The sequence below is a fragment of the Macrotis lagotis genome, chromosome 6 (assembly GCF_037893015.1).
Source record: "Macrotis lagotis isolate mMagLag1 chromosome 6, bilby.v1.9.chrom.fasta, whole genome shotgun sequence".
NCBI lineage: Eukaryota > Metazoa > Chordata > Mammalia > Peramelemorphia > Peramelidae > Macrotis > Macrotis lagotis.
Window position 1 is genome coordinate 79,492,455 of NC_133663.1, and position 25,360 is coordinate 79,517,814.

General features: G+C 33.8%; 1 protein-coding gene across 12 annotated transcripts in view; it reads right to left on the reverse strand.

The window, feature by feature from the left end:
* Positions 1 to 25,360, reverse strand: part of MAP2 (microtubule associated protein 2) — a 344,929-nt gene that overhangs the window by 159,823 nt on the left and 159,746 nt on the right. For all 12 annotated transcript variants that reach the window (XM_074191477.1, XM_074191482.1, XM_074191481.1 and 9 more), the window contains one exon: positions 14,638 to 14,705. The gene's annotated coding sequence lies outside the window, so the exon portion shown is untranslated. The remainder of the gene's footprint in view (positions 1 to 14,637; positions 14,706 to 25,360) is intronic.

Here is a 25,360-nt window from a genome sequence, read left to right on the forward strand (position 1 = left end):
ACATTCCTTAGGCAAAGAGTAGTTTCCACCTCATTTCATCCTCTTTATCTCTAGAATACTGACATATAAACGTTTAAGCTTTTATCCTGATGAACAGATAGATTGACATGGGAGAGGATTGCTAAAAGACACATCTATTGGGCAAGTTAAGACTAGGGAATGGATTTGTAATTTCATTGGTTCAGAGGTCTTCCATTACCAAATTCTCTCAAGCAAAACAGTTAAACTTATATTCTTAGTTGTTTAGAGCACTGAGTGGTTAAATAATTGGTCTAGTATATATCCAAGATGACCCTTAGAAGTACGGTTATCTGGGTCATGCTGCCTTTTACAAAGGAAAAATTCCAATAAAAAAAATTTCCTTTTAACTTTCTTTAGACATATGAGATAGGAAAAAGAGGAGCTAAGAGTAAATTGGGTAGGAAATAGCACAATGAGCCAAACTGTGAGAGGAATAACTAGGAGCATGTCCTTTTTGAGGAGAAACCCCAAACCAGACTGGATATGTAACACATTGGATGGGCAAGGACTTTGGATCAGCTAAAGAAGGTTGAAGCAACTTGGAGTTGCTCAGAAAAGCTCACTGTAAATAACCTCTGTAAACTGAAATCTTAGCACTAAACTGTAACTATGGTTACCTCTCCGAATGGAGGTAGCCTCAGGTGGTATACTTTGGAATCAATTTAATTTCTCCATCTTTTTGTGAAGGCACAACACTATTTCACCTTGATTGCCTCCAATCCTTATTTTGAAAGTTACCAGGGCAGCAGTCTTTCTGAAGCACAATTTCTATTCTAATTTTATTTCAATAGGTTTTGTCATTAGAAGGAAAATGGGCTACACTACTTCAAGGTTACATAATTACAACTCATAAACTCTTTCATATATTGAAAGGAAGAATGGGCCCTTAATAAAGGAAAATTTCAACTATTGGAACTTTTTATTCTGATGGAGATTTTGTAATGGGAAAAAGGAAGTTTGATATTGGGGATAGAGAGATGACCTCAGAAATAAGAAGGTTCCACCTTTGAGATATACTAGCTATGTGACTTTGTGTAAGTCACTTAACTTCAATGACTAAGCCACTTTCTAAGTCTATAAGTTTTTGAAAATGTGCTGGGTCACATTGACATAAAGAGTTTCTTCAAGGAGGTATTGCCTATATCAATGACACAACAGTGACATTCTATTTTTATCCATTTTGAATAAAATAGGGGACAATTTGTCTTTAGATAGTGAGGGGGAATAGTCTTCCCACATTCTGCAATCTAGCCAAACTGACATAATCTCTATTTTTACTCAAGATACACTGTGTCCATCTCCATTATTGCACTACCAGTAACTAATGTCTGGAATGCTCTCTCTCCTTACCTCTGCCTCATAGTCCCTCTCTTCCTTCATGGTATAGTTCAGACTTCTTATTCTGCTTGAAATTTTCCCAATGCTCCCAATTGTAAGTGTCCTCTCTCTCAAACTTCCTTGTATATAACTATTTTATGTCCATTTATATATAATAACTATATTTAGTAACAAATGGTCTTATAAATTTTTCCATCATTTGTAAGTGATCTTACTAAAAATTGTTTCATTTACTTTATTTGTATCCCTAGAGCTTAATGTAATGCCTGCTACATAGTAGATGTGTATTAAATATTTGTTTAATGGTTTGAAAGTCTTACAACTGTATGGGAGGAAACAAACTGTAAACCACCATATTTCATAGGACTTGTAGGTAAAGTACTTTGTAATATTGATGTGCTATATAAATTACAAAACTATAGTGACCCACTCTTTGTTAAAAAGTATTTTCAGGATAAATGAGATTCCATTGAATTAGCAACTCTATATTTTCCTCCACCACTTCACAAATATCCACCTTCTTTATCTATCAGTTCCTTCATACTTGGGCAGACATTAGTGTTTAGGCAAAGAGCTTCACAGTCTGACAGTATTTTTTTTTCTTTTGCCATTAAAAAGGCAGGTCACAATTATGTCATTTATTTGTTTAATTTCCTTTTACTTTTTAGTATTAAAAGAAAAATTCATTATACATTATTAACATTCTTCTGAATCTGAGAGTTTATAGAACTTAATCAATAAACCTAATTATATTTCACCATATTTTATGAATTATTCTATAGCAGAAATTGTCTAAGTTTTAAATCCTTAACATGTGATGTCATCACTTACATTGTATGTTTAAGTAGATGTGTAATTATTTTTTTTAGTTGAAGAATAGTATATATTTATCCATAGTTATTTGAAGTCAGACTTTCTTTTTTTTAAGGTTTTTGCAAGGCAATGGGGTTAAGTGGCTTGCCCAAGGCCACACAGCTAGGTAATTATTAAGTGTCTGAGGTCGGATTTGAACTCAGGCACTCCTGACTTCAGGGCCGGTACTCTATCCACTGCGCCACCTATCCACTCCCCAAATCAGACTTTTAATGGAAAATTTTGCCTTTAGTTATATTCAAATCTCTCCTACTATATTTGTGTCAAAGTGAAACATAATTTTTGACCTAATCAGTAATTCTTAAATTTTTACACTTTAGACAGTTTTTAGTACTAGAATTCTATTAGATCATCAATGTACTGACAAGCTACCCTCAACTCAATTCAAATATTTTAAAATCTAATTAAAAGCATAAAATTATTCACAATATTAACATAGATTTGCACCCTCATCCTTTTGATGAGCAATAGAATAAACATTAAATTACTTGTAGGTTTTTAACTAGAACTTAAAATTAAATTGGTTGGTAACATCAATTCACCTGCTGAAATTACCTTCCTCCCCCCCAACTAAGTTCATCTCAGCCTTAGGACCCTTGATAGTTTTTAATCTTAATATAAACAGATAACTTTCCTTATCATTGTTATAGTTACCTAATTTTAAATTAAACTCTCCTATTGGTTTTCTTTGAATTATGAATCAGAGCTTATAAAGCAAAATGATGAAGCTGTCCTGTTGATTAGTGTTGAGTTTTTAGTTCAATTTGGATTTGCTGGCTTAAAATTTAATCTACCCTGAAGAAAGGAATATCACTGGAAGCCATAATCAGAGATGCCCCTTCTTTACCATTTACTTTGATCAAGGGTATGGCTATGGGTTTGGTATGAAAATGGGATTAGTAGGTGCAAGTAAGAAGCACTATCATATCAATGAGTTTTTAAAATTATCTTGGCTTATTTACATTTTATGTACTATTCTACTTTTTTTCTAGTTATGTATAAAGCTGCCCTTTGCCATAAAGTTGAGAGAACTGAATCAATATGCTAATAAATTCAAGACAACATATAGTAACGTAAACTTAAAGAAGAATGCTGAGAGAATGTTGAGCAAAAGAAGAATCAACATAAGGCATGAGCTGTGAATGATGATTTGAAAAACCAAAGAGAAGTAGAGAAAGGAAATTCCAGGTTGAAAGAAAGGCATTCAAAAAGGTCAGGCAGGATGTAGAAACTTATACATGGGGGTTTGGAATGGAACATGAATGACCACATATTAGGCAGAAGGGTTGTATCCAAAAATAAAGGTATAAGGTCAGCATGTGCAACTCTCTGGAACTAAAAGTTAAAAGATACAACATGCTGGATATGATACAATATGCTGTCTTCAGGAGCATCCTAGAAATAACCAGCTGCATAATTAGAAGTCTGAAACCTCTTGAGATGAAGGAAGAGTCACCCTAAAAACGATTAACAAAATAAGCTATAATCTTGGAAGCTTTATTAAGTAATAACAAATGGGAAAAACAGACTAGCTGGAAAGTAAGAATTTGTTATTAGAGTTTCAACATTGACCAGGGGAAGTCAGCTCCAGTTAATTAGATGGAAATTTCTTTTGAGGGAAGTAGAATGACAGGTTATCATAATTTGATAGAAGAATCCCTTAAGAACATTTAAATTGGGCAGCTAGGTGACACAGTGGATAGAGCACTGGCCCTGGAGTCAGGAGGGCCTGAGTTCAAATTCAGCCTCAGACACTTAATAATTGCCTAGCTGTATGACCTTGGCCTAGTCACTTAACCCCATTGCCTTGCAAAAATCCCCACCACCCCTAGGGGAGGAAACATTCAAAAATACTTTTTTTTAAACAATATACATAATTATAAGGGCAGCGAGGTGCTGTAATGGATAGAGCACCAACCCTGAAGTCAGGAGGACCTGAGGTCAAATCCTGCCTCAGACACTTAATAATTATTTAGCAGTGTGACCTTGAGCAAGTCATTTAATCCTATTGTCTTGTCAAAAGAAAAAGAAAAAGAAACAAAAACCCCCAATATACATAATTTATCCTATAATTCAGTTCTGGATTCCACTTCAGTATAAGATTTCTTCTGGTAGAGTCATTTATTTTTTTTTTTTTGTTTGTTTGTTTTAGGTTTTTGTAAGGCAAATGGGGTTAAGTGGATTGCCCAAGGCCACACAGCTAGGTAATTATTAAGTGTCTGAGACCTGATTTGAACCCAAGTACTCCTGACTCCAAGGCCTGTGCTTTATCCACTACGTCACCTAGCTGTCCCTGGTAGAGTCATTTATTTAACAATGTCGAGGGCACTATTTCCAAGAGTGATTTCAAACAAATTGAAAAATATTTTCTTGTCCACATTGATGATATATTACCTCCATTCATTCATAAATGTGCAATATTATAAAAATTATCACAGAAAAAACTATAGTAAAAAGCATGAGAAAAATATAGAGAGCAAAACCAGGTTGAAAGAAAAGTAGAAATCATCAGTTCACCAGATCAAATTAAAAGTGAAAGCTAATGAAGTGCTGTCTTCCTTTTCTAACAACTCAGATGATATCTGTCTTTCTGTCTCTTTGTCTTTCTACCTATATATATCTGTTTCTAACTACCTATCTCTCTCTGAAAATCTTTAAATTTTCTACTTTTCATCCATTTTCACTCTCAGTAGCAAGAATTTTGGCAAAATTTACTGCCATTTTTTCACAGCATTTTGTGAGTTTATTTATTTCCTTTGTCTTTGCTGCTATAGCTAAAAAAGCACAAGTCAGATCCATATCTTCTTTAACTTGGAAATGCATTTTTAAGCAGAGATGCATTAATTATTATGCATTATTATGTATAATGAGAAATTAAGAAGAACTTTACCCAGATGAGTTTAGAATGTAAGGTGTTTGAAGTAATAAGACAAATATATATTTGCAAAGGTAGGGAAGGGAATGGAGGAAATATGGAAGATGAGAGGGGAAACTGGATTTCTTGGTTTGAAAGATTAACAGTAATAGATAAGTTCTGATAAATAAGAGTAGTCATTTGAAGTACAGCATTCAAATACTTGATATTAAAAGCATCTGACAACCTATACCTGGGTTGAGCTGAGCAATGGACATCAACAATGATTCCTTTACAATCATCTTTGATGGATCCTTCTATTTTATTTCCCATATTTTCTCACTAAGTTCTTACCCATTCCTTCTTCTTTTCTATGCCATCACCATCATCTATATTATTATTATTATTATTATTATTATTATTATTATTATTATTGCATTATTTCAGTAGCATGGTGACTTCTAAACTCTACTTCATTTGCGTATTATTACTGTTCTTATATTTCTTAAAAGGGTATTTTCATCATCCTACATCTTTATTCAAATACCTTTATTAATTCCCTAATTCCAATCACTGCAGTTCTAAATTTGTCTGCCTAGCTTCCCAGAGACCTCTACATAATTGGGACCCATTCCATCTACCACTATTTTCTAACACACTCCATGTAATGGCTAGTCTCAGTGTCCACACACACTCATTGCCACCTCTAGGTCTTTTCTTGTATTGATCTTTTTAATTGGTCAGGAATGCCCTCTTTACCACTGCCAGTCTATCTACTCATCCTTCAGAATCTAACTCAAGAACTACTCTTCCGGGCAGTTAGGTGGCACAGTGGATAGAGCCCCAATCCTGCAGTCAGGAGCACTTGAGTTCAAATCCAACCTCAGATACTTTATAATTACCTAGCTGTGTGGCCTTGGGCAAGCCACTTAACCCCATTGCCTTGCAAAAAACAAAACAAAACAAAAGAAAACTACTGTTCCATGAAACTTTCCTAACTATTCCAACCTTCACTGATTGTTTTTATCCTCTGAACTGCATTGGACTAAAAATCTAAGTCACACTGATTATATTGTAATACAATATAATCTTTTATTATTTGTTCTCTAAAACTAAGTTGTATAGAAGGTGCCGATCTGCATTGGTAGAGTTCTTTCTACCAATTGAAGTAATGGGTCCCTTTTCTACTTTTATTTTTTACTTTATATGATATATTCTTTCTTTGCTCCTTAAGGGTTGAAACCATGTTTTATACTCATTTGTTCTAGATAATATAGTTCTGAGCAATCAATAAATTTTTCTTTAAGGATTCATTTCTTTTTTAATTAATAAAGACTTCTTTGCAGAAAGGGAAATGTTATATTTGTTTGTGAAGTAAGGCTAAATCAAGGAAGAGTGCAAAATAATAGAATGAGACATTAATCAACTTTAAAAAGCTTGAACATCTTCTGAAAATGTCAGTGTGCGAAGCATTGCTAAGCTATTCCCTGTATGGCCATAGAAGGTCAAAGGTACATTCAATAACATTTTAGCAATCATCACTTATTGTACAAGCTTAGAAGTTACGGTTTCTCTCTTTTCATTTTTGTTTCAGGAAGATAGGAATGCCAAGGTTGAGAAAATTCTTAGGAGTTGGGTTTGAATGTATCAAGGTCACTTAGCTCCTAAAGCACAGTGGTTATTTGGATGACTGTTGAATCACCACAGTCCTTGACTTGAGAGGATTTTTATGAGTTTGGATGAATAATGAATCATGTTACCATAACAATTATAAACAGCCTAGAGATGTTCATATATGGCTTGTTTACTTAAGAAAAATCGAAAAACTATGAGTCAGATTCAGGATAATACAATGAGCTGGAATATTATTTGGACAGAACATTTGAGAAAGTTTGATGAAAGATGAAGGTACTATGAGAAGAAATGTTCATGAAAACAAGATCATCAGTTTTTTCAAGGTTATTTCACTTTGGTTAGGAAGTATACCATTTCTACTAAGAAATCCATAATGATAAAGGATTATATCCACTCGGGATTATTATAGTTTGATGTGTTATGTCAAGATGACCTGAAACAGCATTTGTTATATTAGATCTATTTCTACCTGGAAGTGGTTACAATGATCTAGACATCTAGATGCAGGTAACCATCACTGAAGTCATATTTGATTTATGTTTCTTATTTAATTGAATAATAAACTATCAAACAGAAACACTTACATTTCCTATTTAATCATTCACCTAAATGAAATAAACAATTCAATTTCAACTTGGACAGTGGGAGTTTTCCAGAGATCTTTGTTTGTTCCTGTACATTTTTTGAAAAATTTTTATCAGTGATTTGGATGAAGCTATTACACACAGGTGACACAAAACTGGAAATAGCTAAGATTGGATGACAAAGTCAGAATCTAAGAAGTTGCCAGAATATTAAAACTTGAAGTCAAATATAATAGACCTGAATAGACTCACATGTAAATTCAAAAGTAATTTTCTTAAATATGATGTGGGAGAAGAGCAGCTTGACAAGAGTTCACCTGAAAATGAGCTTTTAGCTTATGATGAGTAAACACTATATAGAACAGTCTAAACAGTTAAAGCAGCCTTTTGATACACTAGGCAGGGTATCTAAGCCTAGAATAATGATAATTATGTTGAACTTAGATCAGACTTGTTTTGAAGTGTTGTGTTAAGTTCTGGGTGCAACATTTGAGTAAAGATATTACTAAGCTGGAGAGTAGCCAGAGGAAGGCAACAGAGCTGCTTAAAGGTATCAACATCATTTCATGCCAGAATTACTTGATGGCTATAAATATGTGTAGCCTGAACCTGCTATCTTTTGTCTCTAACTTTTTGAACTAATATCTTAGAACAATTTATCTATACCCATCACTTTTATTTCCTCTTCTCTTTCTACTTTATCCTATGAACTCTGCCTTCCAACCTCATAATTTAACTAAAATTTCTCTTTTTTCTTATTTTTTTATTTTTTTTGAATTTTACAATTTTTTTTTACTTTTTTGAATTTTACAGTTTTTCCCACAATCTCACTTCCCTCCTCCCCTCTCCCCACAGAAGGCAGTCTGATAGTCTTTACATTGTAAAACTACTCTTTTGAAGTTACCAATGATTTTTTAATTTCCAGATCTAATGACGGTTTCCTCTATCATTATTTTTCTTGAAAATTTCTAGTATTTAATATTGTTTTCTTCCATCTTCTGGATATTTTTTTCTTCTCTGAGTTCTCATGGTATTGTTCTCTTATTTTCTGTCTGTCTACTACTTCTTAACTTCCTTTTCTCATTCAATCATATCACATTCCTTGACTGTGAGTGTTCCCCTGGGTTCTATCCTGGGTCCATTTTGTTCTTTCTTTATACTCTCTCAGTCGATGACCTCATTAACTCCCAGAGTGTAATTATTTCTTCTCGGTAGATATCTCCCATATCTATTTATCCAACCATAGTCTCTCTTCCTAAGTTCACATAAGCCTATTAGACGAATCAGCTGCTCCAATAGGCATCTCAATCTTAACATATCCCAAACATAACTTATTATCTTCCCCATCCCCTCCCAAGACCCATACCTTACTTCTGAACATTCCTATTTCTGTTCAGGACATCATGCTGCTTTTAGACATACGGATTCTCAAACTTGATGTCATCCTTGATTCCTTAGTCTCTTTTCAATTGCCAAATGTTATTTCTACTTCCATAATAATATTCAAATCTCTCTTCCTTTCTCTACTCACACAACTTCCATCCTAATTAATATCCTTATCATGGTCTCCAAATTTATGTCCCTGTTTCAAGTCTTCATCCTATGTTCAGATGCCAAATTAATTTTCCTAAATTGTAGATGACCACAGAATTCACCTTGTCAAGGAATTATAATGACTCTTTCTTTTAAAATAAAATATTTCCCTTAAAAATAAACTATAACCATGGTTTGACACTTGTATTTATATATCTATATCTATAACTGCATGGATCTATATTTATGTATATCTATATATCCTCCATAGATATTGGAATATATTAGAAAGATTTCCTAAAGAAGTTTAATCAATATAAATTGAGTACAGAATGAGATCACTTCAAAACAATTAGTTGACCCAAGTGGAAAGATAAGGTATCAAGGGAAACATTCATTTAGAATATCTTTCCATTTGTAAACTGTTATTTTAGAGAATTGTGGAGGATTATGAGTATTACCTAAAAAATAAACTATTGCTGAAATAAACAAGAGTTATTCACCGAAACATATTCATAAAGGTATTTAAGGATGAAACTGGATGGAAAGAAAAAGAATTGTTTCAATATTTGGGAATCATATTTCAATATAATTAGCCTTCTTAATAACCCTATTTTTATCTTCTACATTTAAAAAAGGGTCTGCAAGCTTCACCAGATTACCATTGGATGACACACAAAGTATTAGAAAATCTTATAGTAGAAGTCAGCTGTGGGCCATCAGGAAGTTCTGGACATAAGTATTCCCTCCTATCTGGACTTCTCACTTCTTCAGGCTATTATCAATTTATTGCAGATGAATGGCCATCTGGATAATTGCAAGGAATTTCCATATAGAAATTTCCCTAAGTAGATGAATCAAAGGTCCAGAGCCCCCCTTTAAAAAATAATAAAGTAGTATCTGAAAAATCCAGGGTATTTCACACTTTCTCAAAGGAATGCTCTTTCAAGACCACCAAGAAATGACCAGATATTATGAGAACCAATAAAGAAGTGACTGAGTGTATTCTGACTCCTAAAAACTTGGTAGCCAAAGAATGTGAAATATTATCTAAATAAATATTAAAGTTTTAATTACTGAGAACTTTTGAGACTAGACAGCTCAGAAATAGCCAAAGTTGTTGTCTTAATTTAACTTGAGACAAACCAACTATTTTGTAATTAGAAGCTATTTTCCTTACTTTTACCAGTTATTACTTGGTTTCTTCATATTTGATGAATGAACATGTTTTATTATGATGAATAATTTGTTTTATATTGGATGTGGTGTTTTCCTTGGGAGTACTCAGTTTTCTAACACTAACAGGCTTAGGTCACTATATCTGATATAAAATTAAAATAGGGGACTCACAACTAGTGATCAATATATTACAAAAAAGCCACAATGTAAAGTTGAAGCCAGAAACATAATTTCCACTTTAGCAGATTTTAAAGTCTTGGCAGTTAATTACTGTGGACACTTTAAAATAAATGTTCCTTTGACTTTTTGCAAATAAGAGTCACTCAGGTCAGTTAGAATTACTACTACATACTGAATTCAACTGAGAAGTCAACATAGTGAGAATTATTTTTTTAAGATGGGAGGTGGAACAAATACCTGAGGTAGAAAATAAGTCCATGATATCAAATTGTTCAAAGGTGTTGAAATTTAAGACTCTGTTTTGGCACAGGATTAACAAAATTCTAGTTGTTAAAGGAGTATAAATTGGAGAAGAGGTCAATGCTACCTTGAACTATACCTATAGGAAGAAAAAAACCCAGATAATTTTGAATCTGGCTTTTATTTTTATCGAAGGATGCATTGATACTTATGTCAAAGAACATATCAAAGATTTACTTTGCCTTTGGACAAAGGAAGGAAATTAGTACATCAGGATTTGGACTCCAGTATGACAATGGCAGACAGAATCTTGAGTCAGAAATTTGACTAGATTAGAGAGAACCTAAAGGAGTGGGTTAGACAAGCCTACTAGAGCAGACACTCTCAAAAAAGATCACCTAGACTTGGGACAGAAAAGGCAAGAGATCCAGAATCCAGGCAGGCAACAAGGAATAAGATTCAAGATTAGGAGGCTGGGAAACAGAGTCAAGCCTTGATGTAGAGTCTCTAGGAAACAAGAGAGCAGGCATGGTACTGTGACAGAGCTTGGCTTTGAAATCAGAATATATGGACTTGAATCGCCTTTCTGATGCTGACTGTGTGATCTTACGCTAAGAATCAAAATTACAATGGGCAGGTTGGATGAGATGTCTCTGACATTGAACTCTAGATGTCTAATCTTTGCAAGACATCTTAGCAAAAGGTATAGGTGCCACCACCTTCTGAGTTATCAGTTGGTACAAAACAAAGGATACACCTGGTTAGAGAAGGAAAGTGAACGACAGATAGGGACTTATGGAGGCTCCTATCAGGAACACTACTCAACACTAGATGTACAATACCTTTATATAATGGCATTAAATGGATGTGTGGTCCAGTGCATGCTACCTCTCAAAGGAAGCAAGGATAGGGAAAGCTCCTGAGATTCTGTCCCAATTATGTTTCTTTAGGACCTTGTGAACAGAAGCACAGGACAAGATGAAAAGGACAATTGTTGCACTATAATCTCAATTTTATTTTGTTTCTGTCTTTACTATATCACTTATAAAAATTTATGTTTGTACTTTAAATGTAATTTAATACCTAAATTCTCCAGTCAACATCATGACAAATCACAAATAGAGCTGAAATCACTAATTTTGTAGTAGGCTGGAATAACTGCTTTCATTACTGTACTTGTTCTAAAATGCTAATTCGTCATTTACTTTGCTGTTGATCGAGCAATAAAACCATAATCTAAGTAACAGGACAAAATAGGATGAAATCCAAAAATATTGTTAAAGTTATAAAGGTATATAATGTATACAGTGAATGTGTATATGCACGTTAACACACAATTATTTATAATTCACTTTTAACCACATTGCAGTATCATAAAGAAGTCCTGTATATAAACAAAGCTATTATTTTTAAGAAGCTGGAATGTTCATTCTTTTACATCTATGGGTTCAGGAACACCTGACACCATATTAATTCTAACTCTTAGTAAAGAATTTAAGACTGATATTTATTGGTGTAACCTTCAAGGATTTCTGAATGACCACTATTCATTTCATTACAACGGTTCTGTTGATTGATGATCATAGTCTGATAAGTATGACATCATTTTTATTTGTTAATGTTGGGGGATGGAGGGAGGAGGATTGCTCCCGTCCTGTGCTGCAGCAAAACCTTGGCTGGAGATGTGAAGACCAGTAAACAGTGTCAAAGCCTGAAGTACTATTTGGGGAGCTTTCAGACAGCAAGATCCATGCTGCAGCTTGGCTTCTGTCCTTTGGTTGATTAAAATGAAAGGAAAAAAGAAAATCCTCACTAATCTTAACTGATAAAAGAAGTAAGGTTTTGCTTCTTTTGCTCTAACCAATTAACCCCTCATCCTCCCTTCCAATATGAATGACAAAATAATTGGAGCCATATGCTAAAAATATGAAACAAAGCAAAGCAAAATTTAAATACCATTGCCCAGCCAAAATCCCCTGAAGGTTGCAAAAGCAGCCATAGTGCTTAATGTGAATTGTGAGTGAATCAGTACTCAATTTAGCTATTACCAATAAGATCTTGTTTAGAAAAGCCAAGGTGTAGAACTCCTGATTCTTGCAGATTCCAGCAGTATAAACAACAATTACTTGATTGTTCAGTAGACATTAGGTCTGAGAAATCATAATTCATTAGTAGTTTATAAAAAGCTTGGCATCATAGTTCATCATTACCTTGGAGAATAGACAGACATTCATTCTTACCAATTACAGTAGAAAATAAAACAAGGAAGTTGAAGCAGAGGCCACTGAGGGATGATGCTGAGCACCTCTACTGTTTTTATGTTTATCACCCAGAAAAAAAATGAACTCAGCATTATAGGTTCTTATTGAATCTATTGGTTCAATTGGACAGATTATCCATTAAATAGACAACTCGAATGTCTTTGCAATTCACTCAAGCTCTCCAAAGTCTAGTGTTTTTACTGTGATTATCTGAATTAAATCTGAAGGTGGGAGGAGGGGACTGCAAAGGCCTAGCTTTCTTTTAGGCATTCCAGATTTTAATTAGATGGAAAAAATTATCAAAAGGACATATAAAAGTACAGAACTTTCCTTCTTCAAATGAAAATGCAAATTATAGGGCAGGACTATGGCTTTGTTGGTTGCTTTTCATATGTTTAGGAGGAAACATAAACCCTAATTATTTTTTCCAACCTAAGACATGGTGAAATTAATTTTTGAGGAAAGAGATAACAAAATTCATAATGGCAAGATGAGTTTGCCATATTTTATTCAATATTTTAATTATTATTTTCTGCCTTTCAAAAACCTCACTATGATTCTATATCTATTCCCCAGAGGTCAGAGACCTTTGTCCAAAGAGCTCAAGCTTTTTAAAAGAATAACTGAATCTTCTGTTTATTTTCTATACTTCATGGTGCTCAGGAGAGAAATAAGCAAATATTCAACAAATATTTGTCAAATGAAGCAATGAATGGGTTTATGACAAGTTAGTATTGAGAAAATCAAGCAAATGCAAGATAAGAACTGTATTTGAGTTCCTGAAATAGTATTTGCACATATGTATGTGTAAATATAATATTTTGTACATACACATAGACATACAAAAACACTACCACTGGGGTTTTGCAAACTAAAAATAAAAATAACTACCCTTAGTTAAATGCTTCTGACAATAATCCATCAAATTTTTTGCCATAGAAAAACCTCAGAGATCAAAAAACAAACACGCCAGTTAAGCATGAAAAAAAGACATTATTGATTTGATTCTCCATAAGGCAGAATGTTATTCATTCTGATAAGCAGATAGATTATAGACATCAGGAATTATGAAAATGCAAAAATAGCCTTAAAGAGTTAAAATAAAAGCAGTCTTCAATTACCTGGCTTTTCCAAGGCATCTTACACATTAAGAAATCAAGCAGAAATTGGAAATTGACATTATTTACATTGAGCATTAGGTAAAAAGGGGACAAAAAGAAAGGAGTCTTCTATTCTTATGACAGTCCTGTAAGGCTGGTTTCTCATGCTGCAAAGAGCATATGAAATAAGAACGAATCACATTCCTTACACACACACACACACACACACACACACACACACACACACACACAGTAGCAGATCCTTGAACAAAGATGCCTTACAATAATAATAATAATAATAATAATAATAATAATAATAATAATAATAATAATAATAATAATAAATGTGGTAGTGAAAAGGTTAACAAGGTTTTATTTCCAAATCCCATACTGAGTCATCCCTGTTCTTTCAGATTCACTCTCTATCATTCATTCTACCTGGAAAAGGCAAATCATTGAATTTAACCTATTAAAATTCATATGGGATTAGATTTCCCCCCCCCTTCTTTTAGAGGCAACTATGCTTATTATTTTCAACAAGGAAACAGGACACAGTTTTCTCCATGCTTTCTCAAACCTTCAAAACTAATCAACTGATCAAAAATATGCCAGATATTCAAATGACTCAGTTGATTTTACATTCATTCAATAATCAAACAGCTCTGGATAACATATAAAGATGATATGAGATCAGTCAATGTAGAATATCCTCACATTTAGCATCCAAATGAAAAAACTAAGAAAACAGAAAATGATTCAAATGAAAACATGCAGAGGACTGAAAGAATGGATCCTTGCTTCCCCCATCCTTAAATACATAAAAAAATAACATGTGGTACCTTTTGATTTTCTGAATGAGTAGTTTCCAATCAATGTTTTCTGCGTTAATGATACCAAGCTGAAGAATCTATAAAAATAAAATAAAAAAGAGAAAAATATATATGCAGAAAGATAATTTTTTGAAATAATAGATTAATCAGCTTACAAAGAAGCAAATGTATTCTTCCCGGTAATAAAATAAAGCTATGCCTTGAGTTCATCGGTATTGCTGTAATGCAGTACTTCATTTCCATAAGGCTCAATCCTTGTTTCTTAGAGAATTTTCCTAAATCAGACAAAGTGAATCCTTTGAAAGAAAATCATTACCGGCGCATATGCAGCAAGACCCCCAAATCCTATTCTTCAAGGACTGCTGCAAAATCATTCTTCTCGAGTGTTATTATCCATTGGTTTGCCATCTACTTCTAGACAGACGCAGTCTGCAAGCCGCCAGCTTGTGTCTATGTGTGTCGGGAAAATGAAAACTGCAAATTAGAAAAAGTCCCTGCAGTGGCGAAAAGGAAAATAAGGCGAGTGGGAGAGGGAGAGAGAGCTCGGTAGCCACAGAATTTTCGAGAATGATGACAAGCCACCCAGCTCCGCCATCATTCACTCACAATAGGATGCTGCGCTGCTGGCAGATTTAGCAGTTTGTCAAGGGGCTTCTGGTATCAAGTGCCTGACAGGCATTTTAATTGCATCCAACCAAGTGTGTCCCCAGGAGTCAGTCCTATAATCCTATGAATGTCCTCATCTGGTTGCCTTTGTGCTAGATACACACACACACACACACACACACACACACACACACACACACACACACACACAAACACACAAACACACACACTTACAGTATACATAGCCAGCAAAGAACCTTAATACTCACTTAGATTTCAAATACTGGGTCTAATTAAAAGGAAGTTTCTAGGGACTTTAGATTTTATCTGCATTAAAAATCAAGATTTTGATTTTTTTTCTGTTTAGTATTTTGGCTATTAAGTTTTCAAGAACTCAACCAAAATGAATTATGGACATTTTCTTAATTATACCTCAAAGCTAATTGACTGAATATAAATAGAATGGAGAGATACCTGCCTGTTTTTTTTAATTAAAAAAATCTAGCTTTTTGTGGCTTTTTACTATTTATGAGGAGGAATATTTCCCCCCCTTTTTTTTTGGTGTGGAAAACAGCAGATAAAAGAAGACTGGGGACTAAGGCTGAATCATGATATAGTGGTAATCACTTTCACATATTTCCCCATTTATTCAATTTCCCATTAAAGCAAAGAGGAGATGATTGCTTTTGTTATTCAGGGACTCTTGCATTCCCAATGTTCCAAAGGGGGAGAAGAATATCTGGCATAATCAGTTTCCCCACTATGCTAGCAACTTAACAGTTGCATATTCCCATTTCAAATTGCCCTTCAAGGAGATTAAATGAGAAGAAATTCCCTATTATTCTATGAAAGGAAATAGACAAGAAATTTGGTAAATAAAATACATCTCTAAACTATACATATAATATTGCATTAACTAACAATATTAATCCAATGTGTATCAAAGGAGTTGGGTTGTAAAAAAAAAAAAGGACGGGGAAATTGCTGAGAGAACTATTTATGGTAAAATCACTATGGTAACCAGCAATGAAAAGTAGAAAGAAAAAATAAGGATTGGGGATGAGGATAGAGGAAACTTGGAATACTCAGATCCTCAAAGTGATTTGAGAACAAAAGAAGAAATTTGGAGACATAAAAAAAAGGAATGATTTTTATGCATCGATTTTTTCTTCTGTCTTGAAGTAGGGATGGGTCCTTTTTGGGGTCTCTCTGCCCTTCTATCCCTACTGTGCATTGGAATACATTGAAAGGAATTAGATCTCTCCTCTAAACAACCTTCACTCCTCACTTTTTTTAATCTCTAAATTTTATCTTCACTCCTCTCCTTTCAAATTAATGACATAATACATTAAATCATTCTGGTAGTCGAACCCTTTGATGACCAGCAAATTATAGAACTTTAGAGCTAGAAGTGACCTCATAAATCATGAGGACCCAGATCTTCTTATTCCTTGGTTCAGTGTTCTATTCATCATATTCAACTACTGTTATGCCCTTACTCTTTTTCTCTCATCCTATTTATGTGCTAAGTCAGTTTTAGAAATATTCTGTCTGTTTTGGATATTGCTTTTTATTTATATAAGCAGCAGTATATTCATCCTATAGACTAACTTATATCTAGTATTTGTTCAGAAATCCATTAAGATCAGCAAAAGTCAGATTAATTAATTAACCAAATCTTATTCCCATAAACTCTCTTGTTTCTATTCTGATAGGCATGACTGACCTTTGGGGAAAAGATCTTGTTGAATCTGAACCAAATCATATTATTCTATATACTTTCGACTACTCCTGACATCATCCATTTTTTGCTAACAGGAAATTCTAGAATAAGATTTATAGCTGGGTCTCCAAAGATTCTTCTTTGGTGTTTACAATATGAGCCTGCCTTTGGTGATTCAGAAATGATGCCAAGGTATTGACACTAGATTTAGTCAGAAAAATGATTGTTTATCTCATTCCCTTACATAACCACCTGGTCTTACAATATCTGTAAAAGTTTTTTTTTCAACTCCAACCAATCAGATATTCAAGTTTTACACATTTGATTGTCTTCCCCAAGCCTCTTCTCAAGTAAGATACTTGTGAGATTAATTTACCCAGAGGTTGATCTGTACTACTTTAATTTTTTCCTAAACACTCAATATCATCAGTCTCTTTCACATATGGGTTCAATCATTTATATTCTTTAGATTGGAATCATTGTTATGTTTAAAAGGGAATTTCAGATCTAGTAAAAAAGCTTCTCCAAACATGTATAACTTCACTAATCTTAGCAAAAAATGTCTGGCAAAGCATGAGTTTTATAGTTCTAGGTATCTCAAGTTTTGTTGACTTATTTTTGTCACTAAGGATTACTTTCTTGAATCCAGATTTTGGGGCAAGACTATCTCTTACATTTAGGATCCATTTCTGTATGCAAGGATATGATACAAATGAGCATTTACTCTTTCAATGGATACTGAATACTCCAAAGGTCCTCCCTTCCCCCAGCAAACTAAAGGATGAAAGAATGGGAACAGTTTCAAAAAAAAGTCTTTTTCCAAAGAAATTCAGTGGTAACTCCTGGCTCAGGACTTAGAAATATAACAGTACAACCTCATTTGATCTCATTCTGTTCATCCATATTTTAAACTGGATCTAATTGTACTAAATCTTCTGAGGATGATGGAAGAAAAAGCTACACATGTGATTTTAGAGGGAAATTCTTTCCTCTTTAGACACCAGCTGTCTCAGTGAAACATTCTATTGGTTTGGAAAGGTCATGCTAATTAATCCAACAAAAACATTCACCATTAGAAATAAACAATGAGCATATATGGTAGGATGCAATCTCTGACCTTAAAGAGTTTAAAGATAAAGACAGAGAGACACATAAAGGACAATGCAGTTTCCTAACCCTCAAAAATAGATTGATAGAGTCTTTTTAAAAACAAGTAGATTGAGAATGTAGGAAATGACCTGGGATACAGAGTCAAATGAAGGAGGGCACATTACCATCTATAGTCAGTTATCCCTTTAGCCCTGAACCTTTTACTCATGACTTTCAATTCTACTTCTACCCTAGAAAATTTATAGTAGAAATACCACTGGATTTGGATTTAGAGGATCTAAACTTATCAAATGGAATCCTTTATCCAGTGAGGAGACTGAGGCTCAGAAAAGGTCATCTATTTTGTCCAATGTCACAAGGAAATAGGAAGCCAACTTGGGCTTTGAACTCAAGTCCTCTGAATTACAACTTCACTACTCTTTTTCCATACGAGGTTGCCTCTCATCATATGCCCTGCCTCCAGAGATTGTCATCTCCTTAAAGGGTAGGATTATTTTGCCTTTCTTTATATTCCCAGTGCTTATCACAGTACCTGGCAAACAGTGAACAATTAATAGCAATTAATAGATACTTATTGACTCAATTTGACTGCTCAGTGATAACTCTTTTAGGGCATATTTAGGCAAGATTGATGTGTACAATTCAATCACTCATCCATGGTTGATTTTTGTTAAACAGAACACGTTCATTTCGCAACCTTTAAATAACTGAAAGTAGTCATGTGAGATCCTCTTCTCTCAACAAACATAGAAAGTATTCTTCATTCCTATATACTCATTTTCTTATTGACTAATTCCTTTCAGAACCTCCAATTTAAAGAAGCTCAAGCTGAGAGATCTTCATTCCTCTCATCACTGAATTGCCAGTTCATCTCCACAGGAATTTATCTGCCATGACATAGAAACAACTTTACCCTAGAAGTTCATTCTACAACTGTACTATTTAACATAATTCTCTGCCCCAGAGACACCATCTTTTGATTAGTTGATTACTCTCAAGTCCTTTAAGAAAGAGATCCAAATCAATGATGTCTTCATCTTTCTCCATCCTAAATTGCTGACATCTCTGAAAGGACTTGTCCTTGCATATACTTCCTCCTTTCACATCCACTTTTTTAGTTATTTTTTTGTGTTGTCTTTTCTTATTAATATGTAAGCTCCTGGATGGCAAGGGATATCTTTGCATTTTTATTTATATTCCCAGAATTTTCCAGAGTCCAAGGCAATAGAAAATGTTAATTTACAGAATGAATGACACTAAAAATTTAACAATACAAACCCATGTGAGGTGGCTCTAGCACATTCCTTGTTTCAAGGGGTCATATTCACCATCTTGGTTGCTCCCCTCTAGTTGCATCTAAACTTGTTAATATCCAACCTAAAATATATTGTCTAGAACTGAAAATTTCATTCAGACATAGCAACCTGAGATTGAGTTAACTTTTTGGATGTCATTTCATATTGTTGCTTTATAATGAATTTATTCCCCTAATAATTGTTCCCCTGCTCAATTATGGGCTTAAACAGTTGAATTTTCAAACCTAAATGCAGTCCTTTACATTTATTACTATTATATTTCATCTGACTAGATTCAGCCCATCATTTCATCCTGTCAAAATCTTTTTGGAACCTAATTCTGTCATCCAACATATTAGCTAGTTTTTCTAGGTTCATGTCAGCTGATGTTTTAAGAAACATGCCATCTATAATTTCACTTCAGGCAGTGACAAAAATGTTTAGTAGATTGAGGGCACAGTCTTGTGGCAAAACACTAGATAAGTTCTTTTTTGAATCTAGTCTTTCAACTAGTCTTGAAGTCAAATGTTGGTTCAGAGAGAGTCCAATAGAATGCTGAGGTCAGAGAAAAGAAAATCTGTGCTCAAGTCATGGCCTGTGACATTTATAAGCTTTGGAGTCAATCAAGTCACTTAACTTTACTCAACTAGAGGAAACTCTTTAAAACCCATCCACATAAATATGGCACCAAAGAAATCACAAATTCTTGAAACATAAAACAGGTAATCCTCTATTATCAATAAATTAGATTTGGCTTGCCCCATATAACTACACCACAATCTTGTTTGTCAGCACTATCTAATGAAAAAAAATCAAGATTAACCTATAGTCTTTTGATTACTGAATGGTCTCATGCCTCCTCAATATTTTAGCTACATGGGGCATTGTATTTTATTAAATCTCACTTTTTCACTTCTACAACTCTATTGTAGTTCTTCAACTTCAACTTCTCTGTCTCTGGCACTTTAATAAGCCTCTATCCCTGCAAGAGTGCATCTGTGACCTTGGCTTCTCCTGGTCGTTGGCAAATAGATACCAATTGTCTTTCTTCCAAGCTCCATATCTATCTATGTCAATGCTGTCTTAGATATTTTAAGTCTTAGAAGGTGAAAGGTAGGGGAAGATTAACGAAGCAAAAAAAATTGACTTTCATCATCTTGTCTGAGGGTCCTACTGTTATGTCAAACATATCATTTGCAAAACCACATTTTTGTTTTTTGTTCCCCAAATCATCATTTTTCCTAACAAAATTGATTAGAACAATTATTATCTCAGCTACTAATGTGCAGAACCTTGGCATCATCCTTATCTTTCTGTCCTTCCATCTTATTATATCCTCTCTAGACAAGATTACTTCATAAACTTGCTAGGTAAACTTTTACTTTGGTCCTTTTATTCTACTAGGTTATAATCCAAGTTTTTAAATCAAGAAAACAACCATTTCATATGGTGCTAAATGATCTTAAAAGTCATTAATTCTATATAGCTTATCTGAATTATATTATCATATGTTTAGAATGACAATAGCATATAAAATGTATTTAAAACCATAAATATATTCAATTACTTCTCACAGAATCTAGAAATGGAAGAGACCTAGGAAGTCATCTGGTTCAACTCTTCTATATATAGATGAGTAAACTAAAGCCTAGATAGGTCAAGTGACTTGCCTGAGGTCAAACAAGTAGAAATATGGTATTTAAAGACAGGTTCTCTGACCCTAAGGAAAATCTTTTCTTTTGTGCTGGATTATAGTAACATTAAGAGTCAAAATATGAAACTCTAAGACTGAGTGATGTGAGTAAGGTGGTACCATTTACCAGAAAGAGAGAGGGGTGGGAGATAGGAAGCTGAATTTGGTCTTCAACACATGAATTTGATTTGGAAACAGAACATCCAGATCAATAAATTTATAATTGGCTATTGATAATATTGGAAAAACTCTCAGGAGAGGTTAGGTGAAAATAAGAGATATGGAAATAGATGAGACTGTTAAAGCAGACATAGAGAGAAAGAAGAACTAGGAGGCAAGAATCTTAGGAGATATTCATATTTATGGGAGGAAGGAGAATGAGGAATAATCAAATGAATGTCCAACAAATTCCATGAAATGTGGTATCTAAACAATAAGATGGTGTCAAGAAAAAGAAAAATGATCTATAATAAAATTTTATTAATGCCATATATATATATATATACACACACACACACAAACACACATACACACACACACACACACATATATATATATATATACCTTGTTTTTGAATCCTCCTTTATAATAGAGAGAAACAATAAAACAAATGTAAAAACAATAAGGTATGGAGATTTTGTATGATGGCATACAAATACATTATTCCATACCTTTGCCTGCTTATTCTCTATCAAAAAAATAAAAGTGTACTTTTTTTATCTTTGATACTAAGACAGGTCATCTAATTAATAATGTTCTATTGACTTTTCTTGGTGATTTATTTTCATTTTTGTAGTCAATCTGTTTATTATTCTACTAACTCTTACTTCGTATCAGCTCATACAACTATAATCAGTAATAATGGATGTAATTTTTATATCACAGTGGGATTTACAAAACAAACATATAATTTGCAACCATGTTATAAATTTGCAAAGCAAATATATTATCTTCTATCTTGCAATGTTTTTGTGACATAGGCATTAAAATAATTTTTAGTTCCATTTAGAAAGAAACTGAAATTCAGAGAGACTGAGTGATTTTACCATAGTTAAACAGTGTTACCAAAGAGATTTTCAGTTTTTTTTCTTGGACAAAGCCTAGAGAAGTATTCACTAGTAATGTTTCTCTGGGTTATGCTAAAAAAGAAGATAAGAAGGATGAATACTAAAGAAAAGAGCCCTTTATTTGCTGATGAGAAGGTTTTCAGTGCCTTTGGAATATATAATTTCCATAGAGAGTTAGGAACAGAGTTCAAGGTTGAAAAATGAGAACTGTGGTGAGAAAGCAGATACCTTGCATGTAAACCTTATTTCTAGAATTTGGAAAGAAGAACATGAATCCTTTCTTCTGACATAGATGAATGTGGGTATTTTACAAATACCTACCTCCCTTTCTTTTGGACATTTTAGCACATATGCTCTGTAAAGAGGGTTACCCTATATGTGTAGGTGGGTGTTCCTGAGTGGGCAACTGAACCAGTGAATGTGAGAGTGTGAGTGGGTGAGTGTGAAGCCTTATTTAATAGGAAGCAATACTCTATGATTCATGCAAGGGACTGAAGACACAACTGCTTGAGTTCTTTCCTGCATTCACTGACAAATTCAAATTAAATGCTGACTTTTTGAATTTTTAAGTAACAAACATGGGTGAAATGGGGAAAAATAAACCACTGTAAAAATTCAGCATATTGTAGGCCTGGGCTATTAACAATGCCAAATAAAGCAATAAAAGAACTTCTAGCAACTAAATAGGTCATTTTCTTTAAACTATCCACCATTCCTTATTTTTAAACAGTCAATAAATAATCATTACTACTAGTAAAAAAAGTAGATAACTGTGGAATAGATATAAGAAAAAAATTGGCACATAAATATAATGGAATACCTCTGCAGTCTAAGAAATGACAGCTATGAAGAATTCAGAGAAACATGGACACATTTGTATGAACTGAAACTGATTAAGTTAGAACAATAGGCAGAATGATTATAAAAAATGAAAATGAAAACACGAAGAAAAATCAGCGGACTTTTATTATTTGGATAACCAGTCTTAGTATTAGAGATGAAAAAATGCACCTTCATTTTCTTGATAGAGAATAGGCAGAGGTGTGGAATGATGCATATACACCAATAAAGTTACTATGACTTATTGTTTTTGCTTTACTATTTCTCTTTATTATAAGGGAAGTTTTGGTGGTAGTTTATCTCTGTCTCTATCTCTTTCTCTATCATCTATATCTCTATCTCTGTCTCTATCTTTGTCCCTGTCTCTGTCTCTGTCTCTGTCTCTGTCTCTATCTCTATCTCTATCATCTCTATCTCTATCTCTATCTCTATGTCTATCTCTATGTCTATCTCTGTCTCTATCTAATCTATCTATATATCTATCTATAAATGTATATTAAGGGGGCATCAATAAAATCTTAAAATACCCCTAAATCCTCAAATTCAAAAAGCTACATTTGATTAGAGATGGAAGTCTGGTAAGACACATAACCAAAATATAAAATAAATAAATAGATAAATGAATAAATGCCGGTGTGCTTGGGTATATCTCCTTCCTTCTTTTGTTTTGCCTATTAATTTCCTACCTTTCTTTTTAGGATTTTTTGCAAGGCAATGGGATTAAGTGGTTTGTTCAAGGCCAGCTAGGTAATTATTAAGTGTCTGAGGCTGAATTTGAACTCAGGTTCTCCTGACTCCAGGGCTGGTGCTCTATCCACTGCACCACATATCCGCCCCTTTACCTATCTTTTTTTAACACCCAAACCAAATGGTAACTCTTTCAGGAAACTTTCCCTGATTCTTCATTTGATAATAAGCTTTCCCCTTTCTCAGACACCTTGTTTTACATGCCTTTGAAACCATTATTATTTATGATATAGTATCTCTCTATTCATATCTACTCATCTATAAAGTCCTTAAGGAAAAGAGCATACATTTTGTAGAACAGTTTTTTCTTCAGCATCTGCTATACAATACCCTTCACATAGTAGATATTTATTAAAATGCTTGTTCAATTAAATGGAACATCACAGTGTTTGAAGTGCTTATTGTTATAATTAAGAGGGATGGATAGTCTCTTCAGTTTTCACCATGCAGCAGCCTTGCTTCCCGAAGTCCACTCTATTTTTGCCTTTCTAATGTCACCCTTGGCAATAGCCTTTTATCTCTGCCATTTACTAACCCTCAAGATGTTCTCTCTCTTGCTCATCAGTTTCATTAGGCGACAGTTTTCCTTTCTAACCTAACCCTCTGCTCTCATAAAGTGTCAGACATTCATGTAAATGTACTTTTAAGACACCTTATTTATCAATCAAATTAGCTTCCATGAACTATGAGAAGTGATATATCCATACTCTACCCAGATATGTGCTGGTAAATGTAACAACTAGATCTCAAAATATGTAAAATAATTAAGTTTAATCTGCTTTGTCAAAATTCTCTCTATCATTTTCTTAAATCCAAGCAACAAAAGAATGAATCAAGCCCTGATTTCTAACATTTTCCAGTTTTTGAGGTGTAAATGTTCACACTGAAAAATGGTGATCTGCTCTTTCAAGTCTGTACTAATTTCCAGCACACTCCTGACAGTACCTCAGTCATCCAGAGTAGATGGCTATTCCTTATATCTCAGTACCACCCCAAAATCTTTTAACTCCAGGGCTAGAGCTCTTTCTGTAACTCCACCTGGCTAACCCTCTTTCTACATAGTCTTGATGCTGGAGTTAATAGTTCAAGCATGCACTGTTATTTTGCTCATGCTAAGTCAATCTCAATTGGAAATAATTTCTATTATATCCTTTATTTACTCTTACTTCCAATCTGATAAATGCTACTGGAAGAAGTCAGGCAACCAAATTGATTATAAAATCATGTTCTTTAATTTCAATTGGGATCTTATTTTTTCATGGAAGTACTTTTATTATCGATGACTGATGCTCTAATGTATTTCTTCTTCAAGTCCATCACCACTCTATCTCTCAAGAAATGAATTCAACTCCTAAATTTGGGAGAAAATTGAGGTTGTCTCTTCAGACCTCTTGTAGGTCTTCTGCTCTACACCTCAAAATTTCTCTGTACCTCCACCTGTAATCTCCCATATTTGCTCTAGATTCTGAGAAAGAGTAATACTTTCCCTGATCCTTGCCAAGGTCTATCCATTTACATTTTTACTTTGATCTTATCACCTCCCATCATTTTATGAGCTCTCATCTTTAACAACTGATTCTTCTCTGCTTCAATCTCTCTGTTTATTGTATTCTGTTCTTGATGTGATGAGGTTTCTTTTATCCTCATTCTT